Source organism: Plectropomus leopardus, chromosome 2 (genome assembly GCF_026936395.1).
Source record: "Plectropomus leopardus strain MGB_pleo_1.0 chromosome 2, ASM2693639v1, whole genome shotgun sequence".
Classification (NCBI taxonomy): Eukaryota; Metazoa; Chordata; class Actinopteri; order Perciformes; family Serranidae; genus Plectropomus; species Plectropomus leopardus.
In genome coordinates, this window is record NC_142177.1 from 25,722,627 (window position 1) to 25,750,000 (window position 27,374).

Here is a 27,374-nt window from a genome sequence, read left to right on the forward strand (position 1 = left end):
AGTTAAGGGGAAAGTGACTAACATTACCTTACGACGGATCCTCGGCTTTTTGCACCTGGCACTGTTGTGAAAGCATGTAAAACATACAGATTTGTTAAAACTGCTGTTCTATTTGTGAACATGAAAAAAGGAAAGATTTCACCGTGTTTTTCCACATGTAGACCACATTGGACCTGCTCTCTGTCAAAATAAATATATATAGACAGGTCAAATCTACACTAGATTATCCCATAGAGGCTAAAGTTTGAATAAAACACTTACAGATTTGTGAAACCTTTATTCTATTTGTGCAAAAAAAAAGGAAGATGACACCGCATTTTTTCATGTTGACTAGGTGCAGATAAAAAAACACTTTATTTAGGTAAAATCTGAACTAGATTACCATGTTTTTGAAAAGTAGACCAAATTGGGTCTGATCTTTGTCTAAAACCAATATATATAGACTAGATCAAATCTGAACTAGATAATCTCAGAGAAGCTCACGGTTCATAAAAACAAAGTTTTAAGTTTTTGAAACCAAAAAAAGACGATTTCACTATACTTTGAAAAGTAGACCACATTAGACCTGGTCTCTGTCAAAAACCAATATATATAGGCTAGACATGTCAAATCTGAACTGGATTATCCCAGAAAGTTTGGAGTTGATAAAACACAGTTTCTGATTTGTGAAACATTTATTGTATTTGCGTCAATGTAGTGCAAGTTACTTTTCCCCTTAAACTCTCCCTTCAACTGCTAATTCGGAAACTACAAACGGAAGCTAACTTCAGCGTCGTCACGTATTGCTAACATTGTGTGTAAGCTAACGTCAACTGTTGTAACGCCAGCCAACGTTAGCTCTTTAAAGGATATTATTAGCAAAATTGTACGTTTGATAAACGGAAAGCGTTGAGAAAGCTCACAGTAAAGCCCCCGTTTAATTAGTTCATGCTGCTTAGAAACACTATATTAGCAGGGCTGGAAATTAGCACCAGCCAAATGCTGGTAAAATATGCAAGTGGCTGCTAGATTTGCTTTACCTACCAGCGAAAAAAAGGTGTATTATTGAGTGCATCAGCCAAAGTGGAAGGAAGTCAAAAAAGTTCATTTCCGATCCTGTCTAACAATCAGTTTTAGGTGATGTTATGATTATGTACATGACCATACAGTCCATTTTAGTTATTAACCTAAATAACCGACATCGTGGTTAACCCTCCTTTACATTACTTGTTGTAAGCGTCTCTGTGGAGTAGAGATACAATTCATATAATATTGCGCAACCACTGTGCTCCTTGTCCGCACACAGGACTGAAGCTGTGCGCCAAAAGTAGCGCGAAGTGTCGGGATGTGCGTCGTGACTGAGGGGAGCACCGCCGCGTCCCTGCTACAGCTCGCTCTCCCTTATCTCCTCATCTTCTAAATGCGGCATCTATCTTCATCCTGATGCGCCTGCTCCTCCTCCTCCTCCTCTCCCTCCTGGAACAGCAGAAACAGGTAGGACACGCTTCCGATTTGGGAAAATATCACCCACATATTCAGCTAGTGGGGGTGGCGGTGGGAGATAGGGCTTCACTTTCTAGTTTTGCGCGTTCCCTTTTTAGTTTGTCCGTGTCATGGTTGTTAGGAGACCGCTGTCAGATGAGGAGTCGGTGATAATGGGAGATGCCCTGGCATCCGTAGTGAGATGCGTCGGCAGGAATGACACGCTGTTGCTACCCTTTCTGTCTGCTGTCGTTGCCACAGAGACGTGCTTTCTGCCGCAGGTATGCAGTGGAACAGAGGGGATGGATGCAACCAGTTACTTTATTTTCCACTTCTATTTCTGTGGATGGCTGCTGCACATGCAACATGGTGCATCTTCTTTTCTTCGTATTATACAGTTTGAAGTTAATGATAGGTTGATGATATAACAGGATGCCCTATTTTCTGGTCTTAATACTTTCCAGTAAGAGCAGCAGGACTCAGAGTAGCTCCAGTTTGTGCCTCTTTTGTGGCACCAATGCATTTCCCACTGAGCAACAGACATCATTTGACCATGGTCTCCAAGCTTTAGCCCTGATATAGACCAGGATCATATAGCCCAGTTTTAGGACATATTTCAAAATAATCATTAAATATAGTAAAAATACATAAAAATCTGAAAGTAATTAACAAAGGTACTGCATACCCAGCGTTTACATTATGAATGTTTATTTTTTGTGTTTACTTTTTCTTCTAGGCTAAGACTCTACTAAACTTTTACTTTTCAACCTTGAATAACCGAAATCCAAATGTCTTAAGACAAGTAAATCTAAACATCTAAAGACATAATAAATGTACAATAACAGTGAAAATGTAATACAATACAACAGATTTTGACCAGTGTTATTGGCTGACTTCCACTTCATTGACTGTAAATCTGAAGTGATAAATTTAACATTTAGTTTGTTAACTGGGTGCTTATGATGGTTGTTATGGACTTTCTGATGACAGCCAACTTCACGCCTCTGGGATTAAAAGGGCCCCTTGCATCATTATTATTACACTGTAAGTGTAACTGTTGTCACCAGCTGTGGCTGAGTATTTGCACTTTTTGCTGTGTGCAAGGTTAATTGTTACAGTTGTCAGCAGTCATAGTGTCCAAGGTGAACCAATGCAAATCACTGCAATGCAATGACACCTATTGTACAAGGAGCCTGCAGTGGAAGAAGAAATAGGTTTATTTTAAAGTATTATTTAGTTTTATATTAGAAACAGAATCTGATTCTTCCTCTAGTTGAAGTAGGTGTACACTGCGATGATAAGATGTAGGAGTGTTTCACATGAAGCCCCTTTACAAATGGACTTTGAGGTCATTAGTATTTGTTTTGTTCTTCCATGTGTTCAAACCTCACAAAACAAAATTTTATGAACAGATTTTTAGTCATTTTATCTAAAGTCATAATAGAAAACAGCTAATCTGTTTAACTGTGTGGTAGTTATGATATGCTGATTCCCCACTTCTGTTCAGATAAAACTTTTCTTTTGAAACTTTTACTGATTTTTGTCCTTTTGTTATCAGTTTCAGTAAAATATTTTCATGAGATTTGGAGACACAACAGTCCAATAAAAAGGAAAGAAAACAGTGACTGGTTTTAAGCCACCTTTAAACCACATTGCAATATTTAAATCACTTATTTTGAAGTAAGAAGAAAGGTGGACACTGTAATTATTTCCTGAACTGTTGTAAACAACTGTTTAGGCTTTGCATAGTTACCTCATACTGTAGTTAGTGCACTGCTTTAGATGCCTGTTTCTTTTGGCTCTGTTGTGAAGCTCTGGCTACCAATGTTGCCATGTTCCCAGATTCCAGCAGTGAAACTAGTGAGTAAAATCCCATAATACCCAGCAGGAGTATTGGCCAAAACTATGAAAACAAGACCCACTGTGTAAAAAAAAAAAAGCAATCTTCCTTTGGGTAAAGGGTATATATATGGAAATCTGAATTTGAAATGCAGACTGCCATCCTCATTTATCTTATTCACAAACAGTCGCTCAATTACTGCTGCTCCTCTGACACTGCCAGTTAATACTGCGTACATAATTACTTTGTGTTAGCAATGCTTTGTGTGTGTTTGGCTGTATTTTAGTATCCTATAGAGGTAGTGCAGTTTCTAATGGTTGGTTAAGTGATTGATCTAGCTGTAGAAATTTTGCAGAAAGTTTGGGTAAATATGGAAAAAAAACCCTAACATTTTTAAAAAATTGTGTTTACACAAGCATTGGCACATGAGATACTTAATTAGCTAATAAAGTCATGAATTCTAATGAACCATTAGGGCCGGTTTATTACTGCTGCAGATTCAGTGCTCCTTCTGTTATTTGCATATCATTGCATAGTGTTAGAATTGATTTATCCATGGCCAGTTCTCACTGCTACCATCAAAAACACAATTGCAGGCATTATGGTCCTCACAGCATCTCTGCACAGATGGATGAAAAATCAGTCTCTGATTATATTTCTTGTGTATTTTCTCTCTGTTCTCTCTCTCCTCCATCCTCCTCCTCTTTCCACCTCACTCGGGAGCCTGATTGAATTCATGTTTTTCAACGTGTAATCTCACAGTGTTGAAAAGCATCATTCTTTTGGCTGTCCAGATGTGCCAATTAAAAACCTGAGATCACAGCTATTTCATATCTGTTTCTAAATCTTTAAGTGTTCAGTTTTGTACTGCTACAGTCTGCAGTTTTTTCTTTCAAAAAAGTCATCTTTGTGGCACTAGATAGGCGATTTATGTTGTTTACACTGAAGCAGCTTCTGTTTCTTATTCTGTTTTTGTGAAATTTGACATACTTTTTAAATTTGTGTCACTAATGTGGCCAGGATTTTCTCATATAGTGTGAGGCACAGTGTTTACTGGATGAATGCAGCCATTCTCCTGTGAAGGGCACATTGTTTAAATTACCAACACACCTAAGCTGAAAAACTGTTATGTTTTCATTTCACCATTTTGATGTTAGCAGTATGGCCTTAAAAATATCTGGCTGTTTTGACCTGTAAACCGACTGCTGTTGTGCTAATAGCCACCTAGAAAGACTGATAGCACTGCTTGCCAACAGTGCCCTTAAAGTACTTGGGTGCAGTGTGTTTAATTGTTCCAATTGTAGCTACCAGATTGCACTATACCCTTCAATAAGCAGCCACATTTTATACATTTGTTTTATTACCCAATTTAGCTTTGTGCTACTGTTTACCTCATTATGTAAGGAATGCCTAATTATGCTATTGTTGGCCATGTTGGGTCAACTCACTGGATTTCTGAGTCTTGGCAAAAGTGGACTTTCAGCACTAGCAGTTAAATAATCTAGACTCCAGGGTAAACCGCACATTAGGGAGCTTACAGTGGGCTGTTTGTTTTAGGTGCATTCAGGTCAAACCCTTTGCTCAACAAAGCCGTCAGTGAGACTAAAGAAACCTGCAGGATTTCATTTTCGATGAATTGCGCATTACAACAATGTAAGTGACAAACTTGTAAATAGATAACTTGTGATAGAACTAAAATTGGTCTATATATTACTTTCCAATGCTCTCATTATCGTATGTATACATGCATTGTTTTTAGGATTTTTGACTTTCATACTCTTGCCTCCTAGGCTTAAAATTCTTGCCATGTATGAGGCACAGCAGGTACCTCCTGAGTGGTCACCTAAGTTCCTTCCTGCTGACTTGCTGTTCTATGTTGCACTCCCCCAGATTTCACCGTGCATGTCTGTGTGGCATTAGGAAAGAGTGGGAGACTTTAAATTGCATGGTGGCAGTGCACATCATGTTTGTGAAAGGGATAGCTAATTGCTAAATTCACATTGGCAGAAATGAATTGAATCTATAAAAAAAAGAGCATGTTCAAGCAAAAATGTTATCGTCATTTTAGTGTATTATTAGGTACAGAAAAAAGGGATAAAACCAGTTCCTTTGAGAAGTTGTTGGAGGACGTATTTCTCGGTATTTGCTACTGATTGAATCCTGAAAAGATTGGAAATATATTTTTGTTTATTTTATAGATGCACCTAATACCTGTGAGGGATAACATAGTAAAACTCATAAAAACTATAGAGGTGAACTTGCCTTCAATTAGTAGTTACTGTAAATTCCAGTATCACACACAGAAGAGAAAGTCATAGAATAAATTTGTGGAACTAAAGTGAAACAAGTAAAGTGTAAACTAGTTAATGAAATGACATTATTCAGTTTTTCCCCATTCTGGATAATCCTCTCAGTGTCTCCTTTGAAAATAATATGGTTTTCCTATGTTTGGTGCAAATTATAATGCTAATTCCCAAGTCCCCAAAAATGATCTAAGACTCAATTTTCACTGCAAAATTCTCAGTGACAGCCTATTATTTGGGAACATCAACAGATGAGCGAAATTCAGGACAATATATGCTCCCTTTGTGTATATACTCTATACACAATACATGTATATGTTTGTAATGAAAGTAGTGCCTTGTAAGCTGAACTTGTCCTCCCAAGAAGAAAAGGACAGCATCAGTCATTTCAGCAAATAACCAAAAACAAGTAACAAAGCCCTTTAGCAGCTGTACGAGGTATGACCCTTGTCCATAGGGAGCAAAAGAGGAAGTCATGTTGTGTCATTATAGAACCCCAAAGTCCGCAGAGAAAGGTCGTCATGGAAGAATGGTTTAACAACAAATATTAGGAGACAACTGCTGGCTTCCTGTTTCCTACCATCAGTAAATATTGGTTTCTGTTGACTATAACCACAGATTTTCCCCAACCTTAAAAAAGTTATATATGCTGTTCTTGTAAGCGACTACAAATAATATTTACTTTGAACGATTTGTGAAATCCCATGTAGGGCGGACACTCATTGGTATATGACTTTAAGCTATAAGTGCTCATTCTTTCATGTATAGAACATTTCTGATGATGACAGTTTAGAAGTAGTATTAAGTTTTGCCCAGCAAATTTAAACAAATTAAACAGCTGTAACTGTCTGGCAGCGGCCACAGATAATTGCAAGCATGTAAAAATGAAGTATATAGAGTTTCAGGAAATAAGTTCAGGATTGAACCTTGATTCCATTAATGAGCTTTCTTATACCGTGTTTTGGAAACTGTCTCTTTCAGTCTAAGTTAATTGTTTGTCTGTGTAGCACATTGAAAAAAGCTGTAGACACTACGAAATGGGACTCAGGATGTCATGCCCACTGTTGATAAGTTAGTCATCGAAATGTTGATAGAAAACAGTGTATCTTTCTGGTGAAAATTTCCAGTGAATGTAGGGTGGTTGCCAAGCAAACATCTGAACTGCAAAGGCTGTCTGAATTTCCACTCCAATTTATTAGCATATTATGGTATTTTTAATCTTAAAGATATGTTGACAGCTGTGTTGGAGGATTTACTCTCTGTTGTCCAGTAGGTCAAAGAAGGAGGTAATTCATCTCCACCTCATGTTCATGTTTTAGGGACAGCTGTTCATACAGTTATGGGTAGCTCAACATAGAGGTCATTTATAACTGCACTGTGAACTGGGATGGGGATATGGGATTTATATTGCTTCGACAGTATCACATTGGCAATAAAGAAATGAAATGGTTTTTGGGCCAGTGTTATGCTGCAGGTCATGGGGTTAGCATATTAAAGACATTTTAGTAGGACTTGGAGATATGAAGAACCTTGATCTGTTGGAAAAATATCTGCAACCCAGATTGAAACAGCTTCTCTGGGGGTGTGCATTGATGTTCACAGTGATATACTGTACAACAGTAAGGTTATGCAAAAGTCACAATCATTTGTCATTGTGTGGAATTGTTGTGGCATTGAAGGTGTCCTTGTGTTGTACGTGTTGTCACTGTGCTTCCTGGACAAGCTGTTCTGTAGCAAATGCATTGTAGTAATCAGGGCAGCACTACATTTCAAATTTTGATGCATTGCTACTGTGCTGCTGCTTCTTCAGAAAATGTGTAGTGTTAATGTATAGTAAATATTGGCTGCAAAGACCAGTTCATATAGTTTCTGCTTTTAAATCACATTCAGTGCGTTTACATGCACGTGAATAACCCGTTATTGGGGTATCCTGTTTATGTGTTTGAGCATGTTAACACCATATCCTGTTTACAGACCATGGGATAAGACCTTATCCTGTTTATGAGAGACCCCAATATGTGAGGTGGAGTAGTCCAAAGGAAATCGGGATACTGTGGTACTGTGGCACGTATACACCTTATCTCTGTTATTGAGGGCCGCTGACTATCTGCACAGGTGCAGCTGTTACCTTGATTACATGGTAACAGCAATGTCAGCAGAGAAAGTGTCACTTCTTGAGCAACAAGAAAGAAAGAGTTTTGTGTTTGTGTAATGAAAGAGTTAAAGTATAGCATACCTTACGGGGCTTCCATCTACACATCTGATCACTTGTGGAAGTCCTTAGGCCCGTTGAAAGTGCTTCGCTATTTGGATGACTTTCTCTTGGCTGGGGTATTTTATGAAGTTGCTCACAGCTTTCTTTACCGTACCATGACAAAACACAAACGCACATTTCTTGACTGTGCTTCTGTGAATCCCAAAATTGGTGAACAACTTAGCAAAACTCTCCCCTAAGGCCCAGTTTGTACAACACGACAGGAACTCTCTTTGGTGATGGAACCGGTGCTCGTACTGATTCCTCTGGTCGCATGAACGGCTCAACTGTGTCACAGAGCCTGAAAAAAGAGACTGTTTATACAGAAATTGTCTTTCCAATCTGAATCAGGGAACTCCTTCATGACAACTCTGTCAAAGTAAAGGATCTGTGTAAAATTTCCTGTCACTGTTATTTCCCATTGCTGCAGATGAGGTAGAGGAACCAGGTCTACAATGCTCTGTTGGCATTTAATAGTTCTAAAAGCCTGTTAAAAGTGAAAGTGGATTAATTTTTAGCCACAAGTATAACAGTTTCAGAATGTGAGTGTCAGATTAATTGTTACTAACTTGACTGTTTATCTTGTAAACATTGTGCCTGCACAAATACAAAGCAGTCATCAGTTACCGGGATGCAAGTATTTATCATTTGTACTGGGAATATGAATGACCTGATTTCTCTGTGGTCACATAAACACCACATCCTGAATATGATCATAAGTGTGATGAGCCACATGTTAACATACTGATTGCTGTATCTTATCGTTTTCACTGCTCTTTATCAATTAAACAGTGATGCTGGTTCTTATTAATTAAGTAGCCACAAACAAGAAACAAACGGGTCTATCATCCCTGAGTTGCTAAATAGTATTGTGAACAACATTAAAATACAATGTAGATTCTTTTTTTTTTTTTTTGAGCAAGCATTGAGCAATTGGAGTGGAGCGAGGTAAAATCTGAGTTGAGTATGAAAGGACATTGAGCAGAGCAGCCTGAAGTGGCTTGCAGCAGCTTTCAGTGGGAAAGAGGAGGTAACAAACAGCTCGGTGAGCAAGGAGCAGAAATTCTCACCGCTCCGCTCACATGCTGTGGTGGTGGTGATACACCTGAATATGCTCTTAAAGAACTGACGTTTGGTGTTTGAGGGTGTTAGAGTCCATGTTCTCTTTACACATGACCCCTATGTAAAGGCAAATCAGCAGGACAATAATCATAGACATGCTGTAAAAGGTTACTGAGAAGTTGTTTTATTATCAGTCAAACTGTAGAATATTCTTGACTAGCCAGCCACTTGACAGCTGAGAGTTTTTCATTGCAAGGAGACCAGCATGAAATGAACCCCCTGCCGTAGAGGCAAAAGTGAAGATAACTGCAGTACGGGTTTGGCACAACGTCACCAGTGAACATGCCAAGTTTTGCCTAATGTCTACAGGTTGTAGATTTTTACATAGGATTTGAAACCAAATATGCAGAGGCTAAACACGAAAGGATTTTTAACCAAGTTTTAATTATGATGACCATGAGTTTATGTTAACCTGGTACTATCTGTTCCCTAATATTGGGAGGCTATTTAAAAGACTGCAGATTTATTTGTTACCAAATGCAGTGGAGTAAAACAGACAATGCAGCAAAGCTTCCAATATTTATTATATTTAATAAATATTTATCTATGTAACCTGTCAGAGAGAGGATATTTGTAATGTTGCCATTGCATCTGACACTCAACGTTTTTTTCGTCAGATAAAGTAACACACTAAGCACCTGCTGTCAGTATGAGTTGATTTTTCAATAAGTGCAGGGGGGCTCTCTGAACATCATTTTTTTTGGCAGAAAACACACAGAGATACAGTTAGTAAAATGGTCAGGATTTCATGGCGTTTTCCACTGCATTCTCCCCCCGCTTTATTGGTTTTATCAAGATTTAGGTTAGGTTTAAGATTTCCCGCTTCTTCTGCAAGGTCACAGTGCAACAGCAAATGCTGCACTGCAGTGCCTGTGTTTAAGATCTGTTGTTTTTAAAGTCTCACAGTCTTCTCAAAAACCGAATGACATAAGTGATTGTCAGTGAGTTTTTGTGGGTTTTTTGGCTTTGCAAGCATCTTCCTTACTTCTGCTAAAGTTCACTTTAGTACTGTTTGGCTGCAGTGGCTGCTGCAGGACTACCAGTAAACTGATGCATGATGATGGGTACCACTGTAAGCAGAAACACCCATGCCTCAACTTTGAGCAAACAAATTATTTTCTTCACTGCTTCTTGATCTCCTGTAGGCAGCACATTCCTTTACATGCGCCTCAGTTTAACTGATGTTCTGTCCTGATAAACTAATGAACTAAACATTTTGGAAGTGCTTTTCAGCTGCAGGCATCTGATCCTATGTCAAGATATCTCAGTGTCTGTCTGAGATAGTGTGTTTGCCTGTGTACACATCTTACCCCCGCACTCTACAACTACTGGTAACAATTACTCCCTCCCAAAGAGCAATATCTCTGACTACACTAATTTACTGTACCTTTCTGTAGGTTGGCTATCGCAGTGTTTAAACACAGTAAATTTACTGTACAATCTTTGAAGTGGCTCGCTTCTGACAAATAGTTCAATAAAACCTTGTTTCTGTTCTGTGGTATTGCTTTTAGACCCCTCCTGACATATCATAAACTATTACTGTGATCTGTTTGGACAGTAACGGTTACAGATGTTCCATGAGCTTGCCAGCGAGGCTGGAAGCTGCCTTGCATGTGGTGAAATCCACTATACTACTGTACTCTATCAAACTTAAGCAGGCCAGTGTGTGCAGAACACACTGGCCTTACACTACTTCACTTCAGACACTATTTCACTTCAAATCTAATCTTCCTGTAGTGAAAAGGAAGATATAGCTTCATCTCTGTTGAGTCATGCAAATGTGCGCCCCACAATGTGGGGAAACGCAGTTTGAGTATATGGCGGCAGGCCAGAGTAGGCATCTAAGTATAGTTTTGTGTGTGTGTGTGTGTGTGTGTGTGTGTGTGTGTGTGTGTGTGTGTGTGTGTGTGTGTGTGTGTGTGTGTGTGTGTGTGTGTGAGAGTGAGTGTGTGTGTGTGTGAGTGAGAGTGAGAGTGAGAGAGAGAGAGAGAGAGATGGTTTTGGGGGTACTGTCTATTTACAGCCGAGCCTGTGGGAGATGTCCAAGTCCAACAAAAAGGGCAGGGGGGGCATGGGAAGACCTCTACTCTGCCTCATGTGTCATCCTTTTCTGCTTGGTGTGTGTGTGTGTGTGTGTGTGTGTGTGTGTGTGTGTGTGTGTGTGTGTGTGTGTGTGTGTGTGTGTGTGTGTGTGTGTGTGTGTGTGTGTGTGGGGGTTCATGGGTGCGCACTCACTGTGTGTTGTGTCAAGGTTGCTGAAAATAATCTCAGTGCATAAGTAACAGAATACAACACTCTTGCTCATGCACACACACAATTGTTCAGGGGGAATTGTCTAACAAGATTATCCTTGTGGCTCCCCCCACAGCTGGTTGTTTACAAGGCCAAATACTTTCTCTTCTACTGATGGTGATTTATTATTTTCAGAGAGGGAGAGAGCCAGAGAGAGATGGAGAAAAAGAAAACAAATGGAGAAACAAACTTTTATTTGACTTTATTTGACTTTGAATTGAAGAATGTTTCAATATCCAGATTACTTCATTTTGGGGTATTTCCAAATTAGCAAAATATTTGCCTTCTGCACTCTAATCTTACAGTTGTTTTTGTCTTCACACAATGACCTCTCTTTTTGCAGAGCTTTCAACTGCGCCTCACAGTCTTCATCAGAGGTTACAGTTAGCTCAAATGTCATGGAGATGGCTAAGTTTGATGAGATGTGGTTTAAAGATCTGGTAAGTGGACCTTGAGTTCCTTTGTCAAACTGATATTTCTGATATTTGCCCTTTAAATGCCTAGGACTCCCATTCAGGCTGAAGAGTTGATGAAGTTTCACTTAAGGATCTGCTTGGGGCTTTGAGTGTCAAAACATTTTCAGCTGCCCAGTATAAACATCAGTTCTACTGCTGGCAGCAAGTCTGCCTCATGGGAGCAGTTGTGGTTCACCTGCCATGCTCAAGTTATCCTTAACGGCTGTAGTGTTAAAGGTGTGAGCGTAGAATAGCTCATATTATGCTGCGATGTTGTGATAAACTGACATTCTGAGATATTTTTTTCTGCAGTGTAATTATATATCATATGCATGTAACAATATTAAAACTACAGGATTTTTTTTACCAGATTTTATGAATAGCTCTATTTGGAAATAATTAATAATTCAATAATTATTTAGGTGACTTTGTAGGGAAATATAACTGCATAGAGAAATTTCTTTTGTTCTGGAGACTTTTTTTGAGTGTGAACAATTCTTTCATGAACTTTAATGCTATATAAATGGTTTCAACGTACCAAACAAAAAAGCAGGTGAGTGCTTTGGCTTCTCTTCTGAAGTGATTTTGGTGGGGGAATTTAGGTAGCTTAATATACTGGTTGACTCATCATGACGCTATTGTATTCATATAATATGAGTCCAGGCTAAATGTCATCATATCAGTAATGTATGTTGCTGATTGACGTGCTGTTTCTTGGGAACACCATCCTGATCATGTGAGCTCAACATTCTGTTTCTCTCCCTGTGTCAGTCTGGACTTTCTCCCAACCCAAATGATTTCATTTCACGACAGTCTTGTTGGGCCAATTGGGGATCTCCTGTGTAGGTCCAATGTAAGCAGCCAATCGGGGACAGCCTTATAGTTGTTGACGTGCATGCAGGCCACTGCTTTGAAAACATTAATGGCGGTTCCCGCAGCAACAAGTTCTGACTCAGACATTAGTAGAGTAAATACTGTAATAAGTGAAGTACAAAAACAATGTTAATTGTTGTTTAGCCACTGATTGCTCTAATGGAGGAGATTATTATCAACAAGGTTAACGTGACATACAGTAGTAAATATAAATAAATTGCATTTTTTAAACCATTGCTGTCTCACTGAAAACGGTATTTGTGTCGTAGAGGAGCAGACGCTAGTGCTAATGTCAGGATTTTCTGAGGGAGTTTGTCTGTCAAAGCGAGTAACTCCCGGCCACTGAAATCGTTTGGGTTGGGAGAAAGTCCAGACTGACACAGGGAGAGAAACAGAATGTTGAGCTCACACGATCAGGATAGGCTTACCAGGCTGGACTTGCTGTACTGCCATTGCACCATGGTTGCTTGTTTTTAAATCAATCGTTTTTAAGTTAATATATCATTTAAAATAACCCGTACATTTTTCGTACTTTTGAAGCTTTAACTAGCCAGGGTTTGGCAGTTTTATGAGACCAATGTCTTAAATTATAATGACATTATTAATATAAATAACAAGTTTATATAAATAAGTTTTCTTTTTATTTGACTAATTGTTACAGCCCTACTTTGCAAACTTAAACTTAACAAATTATGCTATGGCACATAAATAAAAAAGTGTGGCATTCCACTCCATTTCTGCTACACTGTTTTAACCAAGCAGCAACCACTGTGGCACATTGTTGCAGAGTCCTAAGGTGGCAGGCCTCTCATACAGGTGACATGCATATTACATGTTGTCATCTGACGCATGTTGATCCATTCAGATAGACCCCTAAGTGAGTTTTACCAGCATTACTGTGTCAGCCTGAAAAGTGTGTAAGAGTGGTTGTCAATTAACAGATGGGTCTGATTCCCATCACATCCCCAAATGCAAATTGCAAGAAAACACATTTTGGAAGAGAGTGTCGCCACCCTAAAAATAAAACCTCATTGGTCTTATTACCTTAATTTATTCACGGGTAGCAATTTTGAAACTTCTTGTTCCATATTAAAAATGAAAAAAGGTTATGTCAGAGCTTGTTTAACTTGAATAACAGGTCCTCCATACCACTGTTTGCTTGCCAGCTCCACCCCTATGTCCAAATTTGAATCTTGATAGAAAAAGTGATACATAGCCGTCAGTGATGAAGCCAAGCTGTTAACTTCAGAGCCTTGAAAATCTGCAGGTAATATGACACACTATTTATGTTATTATACAGTATTTGAATCTTTATCTTAACTTTATGTTATCTGCTGCCATGCTGTCAATAAAAAGGGTTATATTTAAATAAGGTTAAGAGCTTAAAATACTGTAGCAGTTATTCTTTCTTTGCTTCGTCAACATTACATGACAGGAGCGAAAAGGAGGTCAGGTAGTTATTGTTTTAAAGCTATGAGCTTAATGGTAACTGTGGTTTTGAATATAAGAATCAAAATTACACTCTTAGTGTCTTTAGTGCAAGTACAGCTGATAAATATGTGCATGGAAATGTTTTCTTTGGCATAATATTATGCTAAAATTCAGCAGGGTGTTTCATCTGATTGAGGTCATTTGTGCATTTTTTTTGTTGCAGAACTTAAAAAAAAGAAAGGAAACCACAGAAAGTGCAAACAAAGCATAAACTCACCTTCTGCAGAACAAGAGGAATCCCTTTGAGTGCAAAGTTGATGACCATCAATTAATCTTTTTTTTTTTTTTTTTTTATGATTGACTGAAGGCTCTGGCTATATGTGTGTCCATGTGTGTTCTCATTACAAGAGGTCATGCTAGCAGGTCCTATATATACACGACACCAGCTCTGTCCCTCCCTGCCTCCCTCTCCCTCGCTCTCTTCATCTCTCTCCCTCCCTCCCTTCATTTGTTCTAGGGACAGAGCCCTAGTGTGAAGCTTCTTGTTCTTGTTCTTTCCCGTGCTGTGCAGCTTTCCAGCAGTTCAGAATGAGTTGGCTTATGGCAAATACACTGTCCATGCGGCATGGAAAAGCCCAATTCGGCCTGCTTTCTGCTCCTGCTACAAGCTCTCTAGGTTATATTTAGTCCTGGGCAGGCTACCCTGCTACTACAACTATCATCAGCACCAAAAGGGATATCTGGGGAAACTGTACCTAGCACCGGCACCACATTTTCCTCACTCTGCATTTCTGCTGTAAGTAAATCCTTTTAAAACAATGGCATTTCTGTTGAATTTTAGAGTCTGGTTTTGCCAAGATGGAGAGGGCACAAAGGGATTAGTTGGAAGCTGTTATACTACACTTGACATGTAGTGAAGTACTTCAGTTTTTGTAATCCTGAAATGTGGTTTCACTTGATATTTCTTGTAGTTGTTTCTTTGTTGTCCAAAGCAATGAGAAGGGGCTGACATGTAAGTGAATTTAGAGCAATAATATTTTGACTAGTATGGCATGGCCAATGGATGGAAGTAAAGACCAAGTCTTGCGCCTGTATAGCTCAAGCTTGCACTTAGTGGCCTTTGTTTAAAAGATGACTACATATTATCAGCATGCTTTATTTAGACTGTGGTGTAAAACAATTCAGTATGGCACTTTTAGTGTTAGTTCCACTGTCTTTTCTCATTCTTATTTTTGACTTTTTTTTCTTTTGTGCCAACACAACATACTTGCCATGTGTTTGAATAGGGAAATTCTAAAGTAAGGTACGTATTTGTCTGCAGGGAAAACATTTCTCTTACTCATCAGATACGAAGGGAAGGGAGGGGGTGGGATCTGGGCTATGGTTGTGCTTGCATTTGACAGAGGAAGCAGACAGCAAGACATGGAAAGTTTAAAAGTGAGTTTCTCATCCCTGAAAATGGAAAGTCCGAGAGAAGGCAGACATAAGAAAGGGAGAGAGAGAGACAGGATGGTGGGAACATCTGGAGAAACAAGACCAGTGCCAAACCCTGTGACAACATGAAGGGACTGGAAAGTCTCTTGAGAGAGGCTTGAACACACACTCTCTCACAGACTCACACACATGTGTATACATGTCTAAGTGTCCACCATAGTTGGCTGACAATACATTGGCTAATAAGCTTAGTCAAATGGACTTTAGTTTGGCTAATTTAAATAACCAAAAGAAGTGCCTTTTTATTTATGCCTTGTCAGTATTCAAGGTGTTAAATGTGCCACAGCATTTATACACAAGCCTTTATGAAGTCAGTTGCATTGTGTTTGGCAATATGCGGCTTCATTCATTGCCTGCGCCTGCAAAATGTTCTGCACAACTCACCCACTGCACTCTACTGTGGCCTTTAAGGAGACTTCATGTGGCTATATGTTCTTTTTAAAGGCTTTGTAATCCAATGGCATAGTGCAATTTTATACTGTAATCCAGCAGTATACTGCAGGGGGGATTCTGAATGGCAACAGGATCTATGTTTAATCAAAAGTTAATTAATTGCATGTGTTGCAGATGTGGTTGTAAGCATTAAGCAGTTTTTTTCAAGTTCTGTCTATGATGGCTTTTTAGATACTTTAAATTCTCGACCAGTAGGCAGGAAGGTTTCTTTTTTAGGATTCTCATTTTCACTTTCTGTGTGTGCCATGAAGAGTCATTGGTTAAGGAGAGATTTGTGCAGTATAAATACTGAGGAAGCTCAAAAAGTGCAGCACCAAATACACCCGAGGGATGGGGGTGGAGGGCAGGAAGATGATGGGGTGAGGTGCAGGGTCGGGGTGTAAGAGAGCGCTGCTACCTTCTGGTGGACCGACCGCTAGTTTTCATGACACCAATTACCTGCAGTGGATAGTGTGTGTTTGTGTGTGAATGTGTATAGCATTACCCCAAGCAAGTCATCCTTTACTGCAGGGGAGAAGCTGCTTGATGGAGCACTCCCACCTGGATTTTCCCTCTCCATCTTTTTTCTTCCTGTTTCTCCATTTTCACTTACCCTTACTCCCACCTTCTCAGCTCCAAGCCGTCTTTCTTTACTCCTCTCCATCTGTAGGGAATTCAGGCATCTAGCAGAATTAATGTTGATGTATTGTAGATATCTCTGTCTCACACTCCAGTTCACAATGGATTGTGCATACTTCATCTATATTTCACCTAGAAAAGGAATTAGGTTTCTGTTGACTGATTGGCATTGACTTCACATGCTATAAATATGCTGTGGGGAAAGTACAGTAACAATGATAAAGGTGAGCTTGGTGACCTTGGAAATAATAGTTTAACCAAAACAAATCTCAGTACAAGGCCAACTTTCTGTTAATTTTCCAGAGCTTTTAACCTCATCTTATAGACTTAATTATTATCATTTTTTAATTCCTAAATGCAGTGAGAAGTGGCTAAAAGCTCTGAAATATTTAGCAAATGGATTTTGATTTTCTGTGAAATGATAATGGTCTCTCGGAGAATTTTATATACAGTATTAAATGGCAATTACCAATCTGTGTTTGAATGTATGCATCGCTGCTCACTGCACAATTTAGGCTAAACACTAAACACACACGTACAGTTCATGGAAGATTGGTTTATAATTGAGGCATTTAGGAGGCACTTGTATCTTGATTGAGTATGTTAGTCTTTACCATTTTCACCCCTGGGAACATAACTGTATGTCAACTACAATATAAACAGTTTGTGTAACTGTGTGTGCATTTGTATGCGTGTCAGTTGCCAAGTAGAGGTTTAAATTGCTTTCATGATACGAATTCTGAAGAACACACTCTTTCAGAATTAAAGCAAACCAGGCTGTTATGTTACCAATAAATACATAATAGCACAGTCGCTTCTTGCTCCCTGTATCACCATGAAGTGTATAGGAAATAATGGAAAAACACAGCTTGCCGTTTTCTTACACAAGTTTGAAGGAGTGAACGGAAAAATCCTGTTCGGTCAGTGGAAATAGCCCCTGAGAGGAAATAACTTGACCATGCTAATGCTGGGTCCAGAGACGAGTGTACCACGACCATTAAAGTGCCAGGAGAGAGATACAATCAATGAACCCACGCACTGAGTGCACCAAAGAGCAGTGCAGGATGGAGTATAGTGAGGAGCTACCTGCATGCCCACACTCACACAGAGTTCCTGCTTCACAGAAATACAGGGACACAGATATTCCTCTCTGCCAGCTGTCTCTGTTTCTGATGGGACACAGAGATTGTGTCCATTCTATGCATAATATCTCTATGCCGCCTTAGCAGCAAACTTTTCCTAAAATAGCCAGCTGCCCCAGTGCGCTTGTGGGGTTACTCAGTTCAGTCATTGGTCTTAGTTAATTAGCTTCTTGTAATGATTGCAGCTAGGAGGAGAAAGAGGAGATATGTAGGAAGAATGGTATGATGGTGGAGAAAGAGAGGAAGTTAGGGAGAGGGGGAAGGGGAAGAGGAAAAGCTTCTGAAATGTTCAAATGTTCTATATTTCTTGCCAGAAATACGCTGTAGCTCTACTCTTAACAATGTAAATGTTAATGTTTTTACTTTCGTTTTGGTTATTGAGATAGATGTCATTGTACTAAAATGGCCCATAACTAATGGTTATGCAGTAGGTGTTTTTGAAATTTAACATACCAGCTCCCTGCGTTGTATTAGTGCATTTGTTATGTAGTTGCTCCCAGCATTCGCTCTGTGTGTTTGACCCTTACTTTTAAAAATGTATTTAATTACTAAAACTGCACCATTAATTACGTTTGGAGTAGACAAAGAACTCATTGGTCATTTTTAAAACAATTTTCTGAACTTGATTGACTGTGCTAGCAGAGTGGAATAGCACTGAGTGCCAGTGCCTGTTTGGTCTTTATTTTTTAATTTATCAGTTATTTTGAAGATAATTTTCTGAATTACTTGATTAACTTTTTTGTCTGTAAAATGTCAGATATCATTGAAAAAAACATATACATTCAGCTACTGATATAGATACAGGTAGTTGTGTTTAAAGCCACCTGTTTCAGTTCCTGCTTTTAAGAACGTTTTTGTATGCCTGTCTGTGTACTGCATTGATGAATACTCAAAAGTACATTTTGAATTGGTAATTTCAGACAAACTAGTCATGTGATAGATACATTTACTACATTTTACACTTCAGTAGAACACAAAATGACTTTTCTTTAACAATAGCCTTAAGTTCAAACAAGTTTATCCTCTACGTTATAGGGACTAACTCTACTCAAATAAGCCACAATTATCATTATACCACAACATCTATTGCCTCTAACCTTTTTAACATTGACATGAGAACCAGTTTCTCCTGCTCAATATATGGCTGTGTCCTTAAAACTGTCTCTAGATTTTAAGTTTTATCTTGTGTTTTGAGTGCATGTTTTGAGATCAGTAATCTATTATATGGAAATATAAGTTATCTAATTGTGCATAAACATACTAAACTTTGTATACTATTACTGGGGAGTTGAGAGTCAGTATGGTATATATTGGATTTTCTTGCAGAAGTAAACTTGTATGCCATTTTCACTTTGAGTTGTTAAACTTTTACTGTCACACTGTTGACCAGTTGTTGACAGTCTTGACAGTTCTGGCCTCACAGAAGCACCAATTTTGTGAAGACGCGCCAGTGAATTTGGCTGTGCGTTTTTATAATGCGTCCAGACATTAAGGCCATGTTCAGACTGCCAGCCCAAATCAGTTTCTTAGCATATCCAGATTGATTTCAGGAAGTCTAGACAGCAAAAAAAACCCACATAAAATGTGATTTCAGCTAATCAGATCCAAACCACATTTGGAGATGTTTCGATATGTGATTCCAATCAGATTTCTACAGAGTCGTCTCAGTCAGATTTCCAAGTGTCTTTTGCGTCACTCGCAACGTGACAAACAATGATGGGTCAGATCTTGAGTGACGGAAATACTGAGCAGAATCTATCAGAATCTAAATGGAGGGAGACAGCAGGGAGAACAAAATATATTTAAATAAACAACTGCGACTTGTTGGGGAATGTTTGAAGGGTGAGGTGATGGACCTCAGTTTCTCATGCTTCCTCATTGGAAAGCCATGTCCCCATAGCTACGTAGTAACTGATGCTTATGTTGTTACCACAGCAGTGCTTACAGAAAGGATGGTGAGGTCTGGACACCCAAATCTGATCTGATTTCATGCAGATAATAGTGCAGACTTTCTAGAATATTTGACAAACAAATCTGATTTGCCTGCAGCCTGAATGTACAAACAATAGAGTTTAGCATCTGAGAAGCTAAAGACAGACATTTTTCTCAAGAGTTGGTGGGCTAATAAATTTTGATTCTCTTAGATACATCAGGTGCATGGCTTTAAAAATGTCTGTTTTACAGATGATGATTTTTGCTTAATGTTGACCAGATGACTGACACACAACGTGAAGGTCAACAAGTATTGGGAAGAATGCTCAAAAACTGTTACTGACAATCTCTAATAACAGTGTTGCAGTGTGTATTCTGGTTGTCCAGTTATGCCCGTATGTACATGCAGCAGCCTGCAGCTCTTCAAATCCTTGCTACTTTTTTGCTATATTTTTTATTTTTTCCACACCATGACCCCTTCTGCTGAAGCACGACTTTTCTATGATAGAGAAGCACTTATCAACATCTGGAAAAGTTGTGTGGAGTTCGGACTAAATACAGCAGACCGTGAGAGGATCCCTACCAATGGCATATGCCGAGCAACCAGTCAGACCAGAGGGGAGAAACCAAACTGAAAGCGCCAGATGAAGAGAGGAAGGAGAGTCGGCATCTGGGTGAAGCTAACCCGACTTGGACCGAAAGCTGTTCCTTTACTGAGCCTGTTTCTGGCTAATGTCCTGTTGTTTAACCCCTGGCATTACGGATCAGACTGTTGTCCTGGATGAGTGAACCTTGTTCAGACCTGGCAGGACACAAGACAGATGCAAATTCAAAAAATGCACTGCAGGAACTGAATGATGCCACCAGCAGCAACATGCCCGAGCAGCTGGATGGAATTTTCATAGTAGCTGGTGATTTTAATCTACTAATCCTTCTACTCAAAAGATGTAACAGGATATAGGACAAATGTCATTTTGTTTTAAAAGTTTGTTTAAAAAATGACTAACAAATCTACCTTCTACCTTCTAAAATGAATGATGATACACAACTAAAATCATATTTCAATCACAAGACATTTTGTCTATTGATCTATTGACTAGTTTGCAGGCATAAGTCCAACAAGAGTGAATCTTGACCTTTGATATACATATATTCTGAATGGCTGCATGAGAGTTTAATGTTTAATTAATAAGGAGGTGTTTATTTATATTTATGTCTAATTACTCCATGTAAATCTTAAGAACCCAATTAATTTTTCTTGTATAACAGTGTAAATCTGACAGCATTGGCAAAATCCTGTGCATTATGGGGTAAACCCCAGTGGTTTACCCCATAATGCACAGGATTTTGCCAAGGTTTAGTGACAGTAATTCATTATAAAGTCATGTAAATAGGTAATACACATAATTAAAGATATGACAGTTTAAAAGAAATCTAATGCTGGTGTGTCCCTGTTACTGCATCACAGATAACAACAACCCATATTCCAACCTAAAAGTCATACGTGAGGGCTTGTTGAATCAGGAAACTGTACTTACGTACTTATGTACTTACGGTAAGTAAGCTTTTCAGTCTTATTTCATTTCAGTTTCAAGTCAGTTTTTATTTATAAAGCTCATTATCACAAATAAAAAAATTTCTCAGAGGACTTAACGGCATACGACATCCCTCTGTCCTTGGGCCCTCACAGCAGATAAGGACAAACTCGCCAAAAAAAACCTTTAATGTGGAACGAAATGGTAGAAACCTCAGGAAGAGCAACTTAAGAGGGATCCCTCTTCCAGGACCGACAGACATGCAGTACACAGTACACGACTTGTTTAGTTTAGCTTAGCTTAGCTCTTTATGGAGTAACTATGTTAAAATGCAAAAGTGTCAGTGTGCCAATAAGAAGTCATCATACTAATGTCTGTGGTAGCAGCTAAGTCGTACACACTGTTTGGAGGAAGGAAAAGGCCTTTCAGAGACACTATAGGTCTATATTCCCTAATGCACCCTGCAATTAATTGGGACCTAACACAATTTGAATATTAAGTGTGAATGAATTGGGCCATGCCCCCTGAGGAAAATTCTAATTCACAAAAATAAATTCTATGGTGACATTAAAATAAGTCAATACTGTGAAAGTAATTAGTTTACATGTCAGTTATATCTTTGTAAAAGTAGGATTTGTTGACATGCCCAAGACCCCAAACCAAGTCCTGCAAAGTAACACACATTACTTAATGTGGTATTGCCTTTCAAATAAGTTTTGCATCATTGGCCCTCATCAGCTTATTGATGGCACTATATACGCAGTTGTGGTGTCCGAGACAAGGACACAAGTTTCCCCCTGAGAGGATTTTTCTGGCAGACGGTTCTCTAGTATCAAATTGCCTGAACACCACAGTGAAAAGCAATGTGCTTTTAAAGAAAAGAACAAGGAGTGAATTTAATGGTTATGCTTGAAACCAGGCCAATCATACATATTGACAATGTATTTCTCCTAATCTGACCCCTGTGCTGTGCACCTGTGGTCAAAACATTACCAAAATATCAGTCATCATACATTATGCACTCTTGTCAATGTGCTTTTACTGCCTTTTGCAGCGTGTGCCACTTATACTTAGAGAAGTTTGTGTTTGATGTGTGTGTGTGTGTGTGTGTGCGTGTGTGCGTGCGCGCGCGCGCGCGCGTGCGCGAGTGAGAGAGAGAGAGAGAATAAGAGAGAGTTATGTATCACCCTATTCTGCTGCAGAGGTAATACTGGATGCCTGCCCAGTTTCTTTATGCGCCATTGTTGAAACTCTGTGGCACAGGGGCTATAACTTTCACACATACCTATTGGCTGGTAATTCAATTTCCATTAAGTTAAAAATGCTGTTTTTCTAGCTTAACCTCACAACTCATTTTGTTTTTAAAAGAGATTGGAGATGAATAGTCCATGGTCATGGACGACCCACTGTCACACTTTGTGTCAGTTTAGGATAGTGTTTATGCTTGTTAGCGGAACTGTAATGTTATCTTTGGTAAAGTAAGGGATGCACGATAATATAATAAAATTCAATTTCAACGTCGGCCAAAAATTAACATTTCTGCAGATATGACAGACCAATAAGAAAATGCTTTAATGATGTGGCTTTAATTAGTTAATATAGATCATATTTGCCCCAGTTTTGGCTATTTTCAAAATTGTTTTAGGGAGAGCATTATTCAGGCCTGTTAAAGTAGGATAAATGTTATGACTTTGTTTAATTTTTTTTACATAAGAAAAAAGATGACATGTTTTACTTTAAGCCAGGTTAAAGTAGCTCTTCAAACGAATATGTGCATTTTGAAAAGCATTGTATTTTATGCCTGCATCTGACACCAGTGAGCCATCACTGTAAGAGTAGGCATAATGTGTTATTTCCTCTACAGGAGAGACTTGATATTCACAGCAGTTAGATGGAAAAACATGCATATATTGTTAAGGTTAGAAAATATTCGTTAGAAAATATCAGCATACTGGATATTGACAAAAATCCAATATGGCGCATCCCTAATTTAAGTCCTCTGACACAGGCCATGTCTTCAAGTTTTTTAGTGACTCCAATAGGCCAGGTGTTAGTGCTGATTGGGGAAAGACTCAGCCAATCAGAGCAGTGAATGCAGAATTAAGAATGTGAACATCTTTAACATAGTTAGCAGGTCAGAACTACATAGCACTGCTACAATTCACTCTGTGAATAATTAAAATAAATATCTCAATGTACTAGAGGCGATGTGATGCAGCAGAGCAACCTTGTGGGTGTCTTTATATTTCACATTAAAGAAAATTAATCAAATGAAGGTATCTTGTAGTTAAAAAGATCCAGTTATTTAAATTAGTACCAGCATAACAGACTGCATAATCACTTGGCAAAACAGTCTGTGTAGTCTGCGTAGCAGGTAAAAAAAAACTCTGCTCTGCTCTGCCTACATTTTACATTGCATCTGTGCACCATGTATTTTGGTTGTAGTATCTAACTTGTTTTGATTCAGCAATTCAGTTACAAATACATTATTTCATTTTCTGTGCCCGCAGTTCTAATTTGAGTGGATATGTTTGCTAAAAAATGCTTTGTACTTTGTCTCATAGCGCTGCTTCACATTGCCACTTTTAATGATCACCATGGTCTCGCAACATATGACGAGACATACTGGTTTTTAACTGCCTGTGGGGAAACATTACCTCTTTGGAGTCTGCCCATTCTTGATTAAAAGCTCAGTTTTTCTTTTTCTTTTCTCTTTTTAGGCCATGCCATGTGAAAATAACTTTTCTCTGACTCTTTTATTTACTCTCTCATCTCATCTCTGTGTGTATCTCAGTCATAGTGCACAGATTTGATTGGCTGAGTAGCATCATGTAAGGTGATCTAATGTATACATTTGGTCTTTGAGTTTCCTGGTGGCTTAACCAGTGCTGGGCTAGTTGAAGTAGAAACTTCACATCAAAATGAGATGATTCTCTATAATTTATCAGTTATAGGTTGGGGTCGAAAGGACGGTGTTTGGGTCCAGACCCTTAGTTTGTTTTGCCAGCCCCCGTTCTGTTGTCATATCCAAGATTTGTTCTCACTCAGTCATCTGTCCTTTTTTATATTGTTTCTTTACAATTCTCCCTCATCACCTTGCTCTATCATCTCCCTCCCTGTTAAAACCTCTTTTCCTATTTGCCTTTGAACCAATTCTCAGTTATCTCATGGATAACATGGGGCATGTTGTAAGCGTGTACTCTATGGTGTTGAAGATCAAACATAAGACATACACACAAAGTTGAAATGCATGTTATTGAAATCAGACAAAAGGCGCTGCCAGATCTGATGTGATATTTGATATATGATGGGATATGATGCAGTGCCTCAGTTACAGAGGTGTGTATTTATTTGTATCATTTTGTTGTAAGTATTTGTATCATGTTTTTATGTAGCTATGTGCCAGTGGAAACAGGCAACATTCACCTATTAAAGGAAAAAATTAACTGTCCCAGAAATGCTTGTTTGCCATCTCACCCACAGTCAAATAAGAAAATTGATACCAGTTTAATCTCTATTTGTACAGAGATGGTGCCAGGAGGTATGTACTTTAGCTCAGTTCAAAGACTGAAACAAAGGGGTAAACAGTTGTAGAAATGGAATTTACAATTTGGATCTTGTTATCCAGCAGGTAGGTTGACAGTATATTCAGGCTGACTATCAGTACTGATAAGTGAAAGACAAACTGAGGACACAGGCGATGCCAGCAAGTGCTTCTTTTACTTTGTGCCTGCGCCAGAAGTTCTCTTTTTCTGTCATGTCCCACTTCAGAAGCTATGTCAGGGGTCGCGGCATGGACAGCAAAAATGCAGAAGTACAGCCAGGAGTTTGAGCAACAATAGCCAGCAAAACTCCACCTGATGACATGATATATCGACCCATTCGATACATCAACTTATATCAGTTTTTTGCAGATTAGATCCAAAATGATTAGTCAGTTAATTGATTATCATTATTCATTGATTATCATTATTTGTCATGAAAGTAAATACAATACAGTAAATACATGTCAAATATTATTTGGTTTCACCTTTTCAAATGAGAGAATTTGCTTCTTTGCTTTAGACATTAATAAGACATTTGAAGACTTCACCTTAGGTTCTGGATAGTTATGTTTTGGCCTTTAACTGACTAATCACTTAAATTGGAAAAAAAAAATCAGCAGATGCATTGATAATGAAAATAATAACCAGTTGCAACCCTATTGAGGATATATTATAATGGTGTATATGTTGGACATGAAACTATACATTTAGAATGACGCATTTAAACCCTCACTCTGTCATGAAAACAGAGCAGCCACAAACCCACCAAACATTTGTGCTTGGTGGGAATAAAAACGAAAGAACTCTCTTTGGCTCTGACAAACAGATGATTACAACATCGTCACTAAGGTATGAGCCAAAGCAAACATAGTTCTTGCAGTATTTAGCAAGTTTTCTGGCTACTTTGAAAGTCCCTCCCTCTGGTGCTGCCACAAGATGGTAAATTCATTTAATTCTCTTAAGTTTTAATCTCATACTCATATTGGAGTTTCTGCACGCTTTATCCCTTTATAATACATAATCTATGGTGGCTGGTTGATGAATGTGACATACTCCTGCTTGCTTCAGGTACTCTCCGTATTGGACCCTCACTAGACTGAGGTCATTTGCCTTGCCTTGTATTTTTTCACAACAAAAGCATTAAAGGATGTCTTCTGGAGTGAGATGCCAGACATGTTTCTTTCACTGTAGCTCACCCTGTGTAAAAGTACCATTTAACATATAAAGAAGCCCTTTTAGCTAAAGGCATGTTCGGTTGTTAGTCATTCATCTTTTATGTGAAAGGTTCATACTACAAAGACCTTACCTCTTTTGTCATGCTCACACAAAAAGCTGTGAATGAAAAGCCTGGCTTGCTTTGGGCCAGACTTCATGGTATTGCTTCATACTATGTTAAATGTGCTGCGTGTCTCACACTACTACTACATACTGTTAACGATAAATATAGCAGTGATGTAAAAAGCATGCTGGTGTTCATTCTTTTTTTACATATTGGCATTACGAGGGAGCTGCTCGTTGGGGTGTGAGATGATCTAGTTTTATGCAGTCATGAAAGATGTGTCACGCAATGGGATACTCATGGCATGTAAATAATTTATACTTTTGATAGCGCTGTCTTCATTATGCTTGACTTTAACACTTTTGGGCTTTGGTGAGCATTTGCACTTGGAAAAAATGCTCAAAAATTCCTTTGAAAGCTTTGTTTCACAATCTTTAAACCCCTCTTTGTACAAGAGTTTCAGTATAAAGCCATCAGGCCTATCTTGTGCTAACAAATGGCATGACTTTATTCTGGTTTCAACACTGTTGGATTTTTCATATTATTTTAATACACAGAATAGCACAGTAACACACTGAACAGACAGGGCGGGGCTGCATGCTGAGTATTTCATCAAAAAGATGAACCATTTGTGACACTGGGTTGCTTTCTTGGGATTGTGCATATTCCCCAATGAGAAGCTGTGGTTGACATATGTATATTGTGTGTTGTCTGTGTATCAGAGTTTAGCAGCACATGGCAATATATCCACATGTGTTTTGCCTCATGTCATTGGTTATGGTTAACATTTTTCCTCTGATGCGCTTTTTCCTAGTTCCATCTTAGAAGAAATTGCTCTGTCATTTCTTTTCTTTCTGTTTAGTCAGTCTTTCAGGAGCAGCCACATGAGATGATTTGCTGCTCTGCAGGTTCAGCAGTAGTTTAACTGTAACATCAAAGATGCCTTCATGTAGGAATCTCTTGTGTCAAGCTTTTTTTGGAAGATTGATCATTTGTGTGTAATTGGATGGCGAGCAGTAAGTAGTGATGGGAGAAGGAACATAGTTTGCTTGCTGGACTCACGCTGATAATATGGCACTTGGCATGTGGCTTGGAGGCATGCCATTTGAGTCATACTTAAAACTTTAATTATGAATATGAGCACAATTTCCAGTATGTGTTTGGGGTTCAAATACATTATTAAAACAGTTCAACAGATAGATTTGTGAATCGGACCACATCGCAAAGTAAAGAACAGCCAGAAGATGCATGCAATTTATGTATTTTATTCAAGTATCATCCTGCTGCATCATCAGCCTCATCAAAGTTTAGATCTCAAATCTCTGTTCCCCTCCTTTTCTAAATT

General features: G+C 38.7%; 1 protein-coding gene across 4 annotated transcripts in view; it reads left to right on the top strand.

The window, feature by feature from the left end:
* atp2b2 (ATPase plasma membrane Ca2+ transporting 2) overlaps positions 1-27,374 on the top strand; it is a 160,550-nt gene that overhangs the window by 462 nt on the left and 132,714 nt on the right. For 2 of the 4 annotated variants that reach the window (XM_088089278.1, XM_088089292.1), the window contains exon 2: positions 1,286-1,473. The gene's annotated coding sequence lies outside the window, so the exon portion shown is untranslated. Of the gene's footprint in view, positions 1-1,285; positions 1,474-11,615; positions 11,713-14,596; positions 14,828-27,374 lie in introns of those variants that run through there. The other 2 variants (XM_088089281.1, XM_042506226.2) reach the window with 2 other exon arrangements.